This window comes from Patiria miniata, unplaced genomic scaffold (assembly GCF_015706575.1).
Source record: "Patiria miniata isolate m_02_andy unplaced genomic scaffold, ASM1570657v1 HiC_scaffold_24, whole genome shotgun sequence".
Classification (NCBI taxonomy): Eukaryota; Metazoa; Echinodermata; class Asteroidea; order Valvatida; family Asterinidae; genus Patiria; species Patiria miniata.
In genome coordinates, this window is record NW_024037063.1 from 18,977,558 (window position 1) to 18,987,405 (window position 9,848).

A 9,848-nucleotide genomic window follows, 5' to 3' on the forward strand; every position below is an offset into this window, starting at 1 on the left:
CCCATTACCACCCACCCCCTTCCCAAGAGTCTGTTTCAAGAGATGTTATTACACATAAGCCTTACTTTTCTGTGATCAGGCATGTAATGTAGGCTACTACTTATAGAAGCTTCCATTACAAAAATATGAATACACGCGTGTATAATCGGCCAGCTTGCCGTACGATGTTGGTTCGTACACACACTACTGATCTCTATTATCAGTGATGCACATGATATACTGCAGGCGAACGGGATCGTGCGCATACGTACGTACATTGTACGGCTAGCTGACCGATGGTACACGCATGAGGGCGCACTATATACAGGAAGGATTGGCGCGAGTTCATTGTTCAGCTGGAACAAGGTTGAAATTGAGTTACACAAACTCATGTCAAGAAACATCAACATTTGGCTGGATATTACGCAAAAGCTGGACAACTGACAAATGCAGCAAATTCTGAATTTGTTATTAACAGGGCGTGTGTGTTTTGAATAAATCACCAATGCACGCAGTCTGAATGTAAAAATATATTTGGTAACAAGTCCTCACATTCTGAGTTAATTCTTAAAGTGTGGCCTTTATTTATGGAGGTCCAGTAAATTGGCCACATTTATGGGGCTATCAAGGTCCTAGGCCGCCTCTAGCCCCATAAATGTGGCCTATTTACTGGACTGCCTCCGTAAACATAGGCCACACATCCACATGTACAAAAAACGTGTCGACCTTGCCAAATTTTGATTTTCACATTTAGGCTTACTTTTTACGTTTGTTTTGCTTTAGAAGCATTCTCACCCTCTATATAGGCTAATCAGAAAGTGCTGCCTTTTTCAGATGTCCATTTTTCGTGAAATTTCCAGATACATTTGCACACGTTTGCATATCAAAATTTCAACATGAAATCTCACAAAAATTAAACATCTGAAAAAGGCAGCACTTTCTGATTAGCCTATATAGAGGGTGAGAATGCTTCTAAAGCAAAAAAAATCTACAAAGTAAGCGTAAATGTGAAAATCAAAATTTGGCAAAGTCGACACGTTTTTTGTACATGTGTATGGGCGGCCATTAGGGCAAAAAAGACAAAAACAAAAATAAAACAAAACCACAAAATTAAACGAAAACACACAAAAATAAACGAACAACTCAGAAATAAACAAATATAACTCAGAAATAAACGAACAACTCAGAAATAAACGAACAATTCAGAAATAAACAAACCATTCAGGAATAAACAAATATAACTCAGAAACAAACGAACAACTCAGAAATAAACGAACAACTGAAAAATAAACGAACAACTCAAAAATAAACGTAAAACTCAGAAATAAACGAACAGCTCAAAAATAAACGAACTACTCAGAAATAAACGAACAACTCAAAAATAAACCATCAACGCAGAAATAAACAATCAACTCAGCGTTAAACGATCAACTCAGAAATAAACGATCAACTCAGAAATAAACGATCAACTCAGAAATATACACGAACTCAGAAATAAACGAACAACTCAGAAATGAACGAAGAACTCAGAAATAAACGAACAACATCCCCAGGGTGTCGAGCAGCAGTACGCGCCCACCATGTACCATACATTACAGAAGTGCAGACGACATAATGTTTACCGCGGCATCCAAGATGGCGGACACCATGCATCGCTTCACACACGCGATAAACACGGACACATGACACATGACGGGTGAAGTGGGTTTTCGTGGACGACCTCCGACGCCTAATAAAAGGAGTCTAAGCGAAAGGTAAGCCTGATTACAGTTTGATTTTTATGATGGAAAACGTCGACTTTATTCGTAAACTTTTACAATGTCAATGGCATATATCCCGCCGTCATGTCTGTACGTCATGCGTGTGGGCCGGGTTTGGCCACTGTACTAGCGCGCGGTGCGGTGGGCAGACCACGGACCATTACATGGTCCGTGGTAATGGACCATAAATGGTCCGTGGTACATGCATGGTCAGACCGACCATCGAGCTATATCCGAGGTGGAATGATTCCCACATCTGGCCATCACTATTTTTCCCCTTCAGTGACCTATCATGCATCAGAAAGTGATAATTTGTCCAAACAAGTAAAATTTAGCTTGGGAAAATATTGAAATATTTAGGAAACACTTGGAATAGAAATGTCCAGACCAGCTTCATACGGTTTGTGCACAGGGATGGCCAGATATGGGAATCTTCCCATCATGTTCCCTGCAGTGTTAACAGCCATCAGCTGGAGAACATATTGAAGTATTTACCGAGAAAAAACGAGGGAGGGGAGGCAAGGGGGGGGGTGCCCCCCCCCCAAAAGAGCCACACAAAAAAGGAAGGAAAAAAACAAGAAAAAGGAAATTTAAGAAATAGATGTGCAAAGTCATATTTTTGTAAATTTAATGAGTTGGGGGGGGGCAAAATGTCCCTGCCCCCCTCTAAAACTGATAAATTGAGAATATGTTGAGAAATACAGGATTTTTTTGGGAAAAATATGTTTTACCCCCCATTAGAAAAAATCTCGGCGACGCCTATGTTTGTGCATAGGGTCACCATGGTCACTGTTATGGTGATTTCTAGGTATACAACTATTTCCGGATAGCTTTATGATAGGTGATTGCACTGTATTTTACTCTACACTGCCATCATCAGTCCTTTGATTACAACTTGATTAACATCTATGTAGGCCTGGTCTTAAATAGTTTGTGATGAGATTTTTGCAACTTTTCATGCTAAACCGTTTCATATATTTTGTCATTTGTCCCAACAGAGAGCAGGATATTATGAACGGTGTTCAAGCCAGCTACATCAATGATCCAGATGGAAAGCAACAGAAACTCAACTGAAAGAAAGCAACTTTAGTCTTGTCTGATAAGTGCTGCATGTGTTCCACAGCCCATGCCAAGTATGGACTGAAATTCTGGCTTAACTACCAGATCTTAGCTCCATGATACAAGTATGTAGACAGCAGCTGGCTACTAGCTGTGGCTCCCCGAGTACCTTGTAAAATGGCGAATGCACTGTTAAAGTTATAGAGATTTTTTATTATAAGACCCCCGAAAATCCACAAATACATGTATGAGAGAAAGTTCACTGCAACCACTGATGCATTTATGCAGAGGATTCAATTAGTTTGGAACTTGCTGCAACCCCTGTCCAGGTTGTCATTGAGGATTCTGTCCGAGGACTTATTGAGGTGAACAGTCTGTCAAGGTTCAGAGAGGTGACACTAAAGGAAGTGATTCTAGCCAAAAAGGACTGCACAATTTTCCTCTGCAACTGAGGGAATCAAAACCCATGACGAAGGAGAAATCGAGTTTTACCAAGTGCAGATGCAGATGGCAGTTGTAGGTGTGCCTTGTTGTGACCTTTGAATTTTCACCAATGCCACAGCGATGTGCTCATAGTCTTTGTACATGTTTCATTCATTGAGGCATTTTTGAAACCATTGAGGATTCTCCAATTTCATAAAGGTCAATGTTTTATCATATAGCCCAGGGTTTGCAATTTTTTTATCAAGACACCTTGCACAAATTTTATTTGGCAAAACTAGTTAATTGGTCTTGTCATAAATGTGATTGCTCTAGTTCAAAGAGTAAAAGTGCATGTACATGTACATGTTATTATTAAAATTATATTTTAGACATTAAAATTTTTGTCAACAAATTGCAGACTTTTTAGTCATCTTTAAAAATCTATACTTTACTTTTCTATGAATAGTACAATTTTAGGTGAAACATATATGCACCTAGGACAGTTTAAATACATGTTTCTACTAAGCAATTTGTGTTTCTACTGAGCTAAATGTGTCATTAAGAATAGGAGCAACTTAACATGTATCTGTACAAGGATTGGATGTATTTCGTCGATTGGTTTTGGAAACCAACTTTAGAGACTGCAAGTTAACTGTTGATTTATATACGGCAGTTCACATTTTGGACAGAATTCCACATACGGACGTCACTTGAGACCCTGTATACAACTTTGAGAGTGGTCTGAACATTTCTGTTTTCTCACTAAATTCTTCAATGTTTTCCCTGCTATATTTGACTTTGTACGACATGTTATCGCTTTCTGATGGCTGGTAGGTCATTGCAAGGAAAAATTATTGACATCCGTATATGGAATTCTTTCCTACATGTTCTTGTTATGTTTAGTAAAAGGATTTTTTAAACAACATTTTAAGGTTTCCTTCCACTCTTGAGCTTTAATTTATTGCATTGTACTAGACTGGGGCAAGCATTATTTGTGTGTAACTTAAAGAAACTGCCTGAAAAAAAGTACAATTCACATTTCGCAAGTTAATTATTAAACCACTGCTTTAATATCTCATCCAAAAAAACCCACATTGTAATGTTAAATTAGCAGTTATATTAATATCACTTGTGTTGTAAACATTTTTTTGTTGAGAAGTATACAATGTATACAATTGTGCTTTTCAAAATATCATGTATGTACAGTTAACCATGCTCAACCTGTAACACTATAACATCATTTCATGAGATTACACAAACATTTGAACAAAATGAACTAAAGGTGCACCATTCTAAGTTTTGTGCAATATGAATATCCTGATATCTGTTTGACAAAGGTGGGGGACAGGGGTGGGGTGGGGGTTAGGGGTGGAATGGGGGTTGGGCTGGAGGCACTGGAGGATGGGACATTTGGTGAATTGGGTGGGGGATGGGGGGCGGAGTGTGAAGTTTAAACTTGTGATTGGCCCCTAGTAACACAACTCTCTGTAAAATTTACATGAATCTGCCAAAGATTAAAGACGACAATGCTGTGCTGCAGATCCAGAAACTTTACTGTGTAGTACAACTTCTGCTAATACAGTTTTGTAGTGGTACATGTCAGGCACAGATTGACTACAATAAAATAGAAAATAAAATGTATGTATTTGTTACAAGAAATTACCCAGTACATGTGTATTTGTGTAACCTTATTGTAACAGAATTAGCTCATTACATATCACTTACATGTTCCAAACACATGCACACACATGTCCAAAGCAATGTTTATGTAAATACACATGTAGGCCCCTACAATGTACATGTACATGGAGTGAGTGTATCAACTATGACCTAAATCCAGTGTCAGTCCAACAATTTGCATTTATACTAGCTACTCCACATTAAAAGAATACTGATGTCTAAATGCAAGAAGGGTTTAGGTACACCCTGTATAAATCTCGACCTGCAGTACATGTGCTTTTAACAGGTTCCACAATACCGTGACTATGCAACCAACAAATGCGTTGAAAATGCAACTTATAGGCTATAAAACGGTACTAAATATCACACTTATCACTACATAATTTATAGAAATTGTTTAACAGTAAACTGCTGTACCAACCGTTTAATAAACCTCAGCGATTATTGCTTTGGGCGAAGAATTTAACACACAAGTTGCAAACTCTACAACGCTAAATCTATGTTGCTAAGGAGAGCTTGGTTACCATCTTTCTGGTACAGTGCCCTCACTAGGCAAAAAGAAGAAATCTGAGTTTGGCCGCTACATTACATGTATCTAGCACTGTATGTATCTATTTAAATTTAATAATTTTTACAAATATCTGCAGAAAAAAATGTAGCACCTCTTTTAGTTTCTGTGTGCAGAAGTTGTACAGTTACAATGTACATGTACATGTAGAACTGCAAATGTGACATGGATTAGACTTAGAGTGACAACAAAGACTTAAGTAGGGCCTACATGTACATGTACATGTAGGCTACACAGAAAAAAAAACTAGGCCTACATGTACTTCATTTAGTGAGGGCCAAATATTGTAGCATAGCAGCGCACTTTTTGAACGCTTCCTGTAGGTTAGGGGTATCTTCTCTCCAAGAAAATGTCACTGTTTTCCCATTTACCGTTGAACGGTCGCGCATGCTACTGCAACAGACTCAACCAGCTGATGAGGCTGCAATGGTCTGCTCCAATGAGAAAATGAGGCATATTAAAGTTGTACTTTCCGCTTCATGATTACTTCTCGGAAGGATCTTGTTTCATCACAGGCTTCCCTTCCATGTTACTAGAATCGTCCTGCAACCAAAATTTGAGAGTTACAAATTAATCATCATGTTGACATCCTGTTCGGATTACTACCATTACTCTTGTACCCTGTGCAACCAGTGGAACCAAAGAGAACTGAAATAAACTGCTGATTTTGTTTAAGTAAATCCAATTCATTTTTTTCTTCATTTTCTCTGCTTCCAAACACACAATGCATGATATTTTTTGTGGGTCACCAAAATAATGCAATATGCACACAGCAGTTCACAGTTTATTTGGGGTTCACTGAGTATTTCAGGCTAAACAGTTAAACCATGTCAATGGCGTATTTGAGAAGCGGTTCGACTGGTGGCAGCGCAATCGACAGATAGCATCACGATCACCCGATCGCGCTCAACATTAATACTAGTACTAGGGGGCTAGGGGCCTTTTGCGTTTGTAAAAATTGTTGCGTAAAGATACTAAAAAAATTCAACTCGAACTGAAAAATAACGGGTAAAAAGTCTCTTTTATTAGAATTATGAATAAAATTTTAGAGTCGCGGAAGTCGTTTGATCTTTAAAGCGGCAAAATGCTCAAAAAATAAACAAGACACATAGACCATACCCGTCCGGGGAAAGAATCCCATAGTCTACCTCCTAGATGGAGGTTACTTCACACCCTGTTACCATGGTGTTACAAACCAGTATAATGAGACTGGTCTGAAAAATTATGTTTTCTCACTAAATATTTCAATATTTTCCCAGTAAATATCACTTTTTAGGACATGTTACCGCTTCTGGTGGCTACTACTAGTATAGTCATTGCAGGGAAAAACTAGTGGCGTACGTGTATGGAATTCCCATTCTTTCCTGTCTGACCAACCATGGAGGAATTCCTCCATGGACCAACGTAGTCATGCATGGCGCAGTGCCACGCCGCGCCATCCCAGCCCAGTACATGTGGCCAAACCCGGCCGGCATTGGCATACCGTTCACATGACGTACAGACTAGACATGACGGAATGCCATGGTAAACGTTTACAAAGTCAACGTTTTTCATCATAAAAATTAAACTGCATCCCAGGCTTACCTTTCGCATAGACTTCTTTCTGGCTTCGGAGGTCGTCGACGAAAAAACACTACGTTTTTACCCTCCGTTTTTTCTACGTGTTCATCGCGTGAAGCGGTTCAAGGTGTCCGCCATTTTGAATGCCGCGGTAAACATTATGTCGTCTGCACTTCTGTAATGTATGGTACATGGTGGGCGCGTACTGCTGCTCGACACCCTGGGGATGTTGTTCGTTTATTTCTGAGTTCTTCGTTTATTTCTGAGTTGTTCGTTTATTTCTGAGTTCGTGTATATTTCTGAGTTGATCGTTTATTTCTGAGTTGATCGTTTATTCCTGAGTTGATCGTTTAACTCTGAGTTGATTGTTTATTTCTGCGTTGATGGTTTATTTTTGAGTTGTTCGTTTATTTCTGAGTTGTTCGTTTATTTTTGAGTTGTTCGTTTATTTCTGAGATGTACGTTTATTTTTGAGTTGTTCGTTTATTTGTGAGTTGTTCGTTTATTTGTGAGTTGTTCGTTTGTTTCTGAGTTATATTTGTTTATTCCTGAATTGTTTGTTTATTTCTTAATTGTTCGTTTATTTCTGAGTTGCTCACTTATTTATGAGTTATATTCGTTTATTTCTGAGTTGTTCGTTTATTTCTGAATTATATTCGTTTATTTCTGAGTTGTTCGTTTATTTCTGAGTTGTTCGTTTATTTTTGTGTTGTTTGTTTAATTTTGTGGTTTTGTTTTATTTTTGTTTTTTGTCTTTTTTGCCCTAATGGCCGCCCATACATGTGGATGTGTGGCCGATGTTTACGGAGGCAGTCCAGTAAATAGGCCACATTATGGGGCTAGGCCGCCTCCAACTTAATCCCGTCAACCAAGGCACCCCCCCCCCCCCCCCAAAAAAAGAAGACAGGCAACATCAATAAAACTACAGTGTATAACTGCTTGATTTTGTGGAGGGGAGTATGCAACACCCAATATCAAATTAGCAAAAGAACGGAGCAAGAAAAACCAGACAGCATGCAAAACATACCTCGCACATCTCACAAGGTTGGTTCCAGATCCACACGACCGCCATATTCTTGGCTGATTCCCAATTTTCAGAGGTGTAAAAACATCATTTAGAGTTTGTTAATGAAGAAATCAGAGGCTAAAATACTTCTTTGATTGCCCAAAAAGGACATGAGATCGGTTGTACATAAGGATGCATGAGTTAAAAAGAGAAATTTTCGGCTGAAAAACTGCCATCCTACAAACGAAACCACAACCGCAGACGGCGGAGGAAAATGCATACGCGCGCAAAATTTGAAAAAGAGGCCATAGCGCATGTGCGCCGCCGGCGCTTTGCGGATTGTTCCACTCAGCCTTGGGGGTATTTGTACGACACAAAACTTTGGGGTCTGTTTATGTTCCGGGACGACAAAAATATTGAAACTGGATTCATTTAAAATATAGCCAAATCGTATATTTTGCATCAGAAAACAATGACACCATTCATGCATTTAACTTTTTTTTATATTGTATGATGCACTCGGGGCCAGCACCATCCACCCCCAGTGCATTTAGGCCTTTATCGGGGGGGTTTCTTGTTAATAAGGTACGAATGGACCGATCCAGTAAGCACCGCCCCATAGTTTTCTGACCAATCACAGTCGTGATTTATGTCCGACATGCGTACAAAAGTCTGACATGCGTGCACGCGCGTATGATGCGCGCGGCAGGAAAATGCAGTGTGGCGTTGGAGAGGAGCACGTGTTAATTTGCCCACGTGCGCAGTGGGAGGGGCTTACTGGATCGGTCCATAATTCAGAGTCCGCATTTGGAACAGAGGTCTATAAAATATCGCTACAGTTAAACGTTTAGAAGTTTAGCAAGAATGGGTAAAAAAGAAATTGAAATGAGAATGTCAGGCAGGAAAAGTTCATTGTAAGAAAACACTCCGAGATTGATGGCAAGTTCCCGCGGTATAAAGTCAGTTCACGGTGCTATGCATGCTAGACTGGACAAGAAAAAAATCTTAAATATTCCAACTGACGTGCGTCTATTCTGGGAAATAGTCTATAATAACTTGACGGTGAACTTATTGCAAGTTAATAGCCGACTTCCATGGGGGTGACCGTGATGTCTGGGAAGTAGGTCGAGCGCCCTCATCATTTCTAAATTATCCCACTGCGCAGCTAGGCCAGCGTTTCAATAAACCAAATCAAATATAGAGTAAACTTGCCGACTGCAAATTGGTCAAATATGGCCAGAATCTCGAGCTTTTTTGGTCCGAGTTTGTTACAAAGTTGTCCTACTTTCTGCCTCACACTTAAAAAGACTGGTTAGGGCCCTGCAGATACAAAAATCTTTCGAAAGTATTCATTATTACTGGGGAATCTGGGTATAAAACTATACAGTATGGTGTATGGAACATAACAACTGCTCGTTGTGAAGACGATTAGCAAAGAAATACCTGATCTGTTGTAAAATGTTGTCTATAAGTCAACAGACAGGTTATGCATTAGGACAACCCAAAGATGTGTACATTATTTACTCGACTATTATTTTCGTCTGTCCGACCATTCAAACCAAAGCAGAGATATCTATATATCATAGAGAACTACATGCATTTGGGTGGATAGTATTCTGGGCATTTAATATTTTAGGGGCTAGCTCATATATTTCTGGATATTGGATATTTCTGAATTTAAGATAATTCTGGGCTTGAAATATTTCTGGGCTTGATATGATTCTAGGCTTGATATATACCTTGGCTAGACATCATTCTGTGCTTGATATATTTCTGGGCTTGATATAATTTTGAGCGTTACATAATTCTGGGC

At 39.2% G+C, this 9,848-nt stretch overlaps 1 long non-coding RNA gene across 1 annotated transcript; it reads right to left on the reverse strand.

Annotated features, from left to right (window-relative positions):
• Window positions 1-4,119: 4,119 nt before the first annotated feature.
• On the reverse strand, window positions 4,120-7,458 carry LOC119732277. Its single transcript, XR_005271548.1, has 2 exons — window positions 7,054-7,458; window positions 4,120-6,012 (listed from the first exon to the last, which is right to left on the reverse strand). It is a non-coding gene; the product is annotated as an uncharacterized LOC119732277 (long non-coding RNA).
• Between the last annotated feature and the right edge of the window lie 2,390 nt (window positions 7,459-9,848).